Here is a 2,084-nt window from a genome sequence, read left to right on the forward strand (position 1 = left end):
AGGGTTGCGGTGGCAACCGAGCTGAGATGGTGTCTCCAAAGAATGATGAAAGTGGAAGGAATGAAGAAAATAACCAGAAAATCTGGTTAAATCGCAAGGAAGAAGAAGACCCGGCACTATAGCTACAGTACAATTTTTAAAATTTCCACTATGCCCTTTTCGTTTCTATACCTTTTCTCCTTCTTGACAACTCGGAATCGGGCATGCCGCATGTCTACGAACTCGTATCATCGAGCTCTACCCAATGGTACCACCAAAATCCCCAAATTCTTTCCGAAACAAAAAGTCAACTTTAAACCCAATAAAATATTCTATGGGCAAAATAGTCTTTTACTAGAATAAATTAATAATTAAAATTTGATTTAGGATCGGGTTGTTGCATTTAGTGTGATTTGTCCTTATTTAGGTGAGCAGAGATTTTAAAAATTAGTGTTGAATATACTGAACTGAGATTACTGCTTCATTTGCAGATAAGGGTGAGTTATGCACTTTGGAAATTCACCATGGGGGTGTTGTACAAGATGGGGTGTATAAGGGGGGACATTGTGCTATTTAGACAACTGTGTGGATGATTATCTATCACTCTTGGATTTAAGGAAAATGGTATAGCGTTAGGATATGAAGTGGACCTAACTAAGAAGGAGATAGGTTTGCAAATATATTGTAAGATGTATGACAGTAATGGTGAAACTAATGTAAAGCTCATTGACAATGACAGTGTTATATGTGCCATGGTTGGCTGCATAACAAGTAACAGAGTGTTAGTGTTATACTATACTGACAGAAAAACAAGTGAAGACATGGACTCAAACATATGTGGAATGGCCTAGTTTGCAGAGTGAAGAATACAACTATGGGAGATTTAATGAAGACCAAATGAAGGAGGTTAATGAGGCTTTAGATACTGATGAGCATGTTGTTTCGCTTGGAGATTGTGAAGCTGCAGTTGATGAAGAAGAAGAAGAGTCAGAGTTTGTGGATAGTGATTATGAGTTTAGTGAAGATGAGGAGGCAAACAAAGGTTGTAATGTAGACATCAATATGCCTTGTGATGAAGAAGTGAATGTTGAGACTGAAACACAAGGGCCGGGAGAGATTTCTGATGATGGGGCAGATTCTGATGCTTTATATTCTGATGGGAAGACCTCAGATGATGAGAATACCAGTCAACATGTGACAAAAAAGCAGAGGATTCGCCTACCAAAGTTCAAGCAATATAGGAGAGCTGCTGACCTTAAAAATCCAGAGTTTCATTTGGGGATGCAATTTGCAAATCGGGAGCACTTGAAAGAAGCAATAAAGGAGTATGCCATTGTAAACGGCAAGCTGCTGAAATTTGACAAAAATAACAAGAGGATGGTGAAGGTCCTGTATAGTGGATCTAGAAACTGTGCATTTGTTCTTTATGCATCTAGGATTGATAAAGAGGAATCCACTTTTGTAGTAAAGGCTATACATGCTGAACATACATGTGGCAGAGTAGACAGGTTGAGATATGCTAATTCAATATGGATTTCAGAAAGATTTTGTGATAAGATGAGAAGAAATCCTAATTGGACTGTGGGGCAACTTCAAGATGAGGTGAGGGAACACTATGCAATGAATGTTACACATAAACAAGTGTATAGGGCAAAAAAATGGCTAAGAAGGTCATTCAAGGTTCGTACAAGGAACAATTCGAGAATTAAGGATTATGCAGAGCAAATTAAGAAGACCAACCTTGGAAGTACTGTGGTAATTAAAACTGAACTAGCAGGTGATGATGCATTGTTTGAACAGATTTATATTTGTTTAGCTGGTTCTAAAAGGGTTTCTTAGAAGGGTGTAGGCATGTCGTAGGTGTTGATGGGTTCCACTTAAAAGGACCCTGCTCAGGGCAGATCTTAACTGCAATTGGTGTTGATGGGAACAATGGTATGTTCCCATTGGCCTATGCTGTAGTTGAAATAGAAAGCAAAAGTAGTTGGATATGGTTTCTAGAACTGTTAATTGCAGACTTGGGGATCCAAAATGGTTTGGCATGGGTGTTTATAAGTGATAAACAGAAGGGGTTAATTCCTGCTATGCAAACAGTTTTACCAAAT

This window comes from Prunus dulcis, chromosome 1 (genome assembly GCF_902201215.1).
Source record: "Prunus dulcis chromosome 1, ALMONDv2, whole genome shotgun sequence".
Taxonomy (NCBI): Eukaryota; Viridiplantae; Streptophyta; class Magnoliopsida; order Rosales; family Rosaceae; genus Prunus; species Prunus dulcis.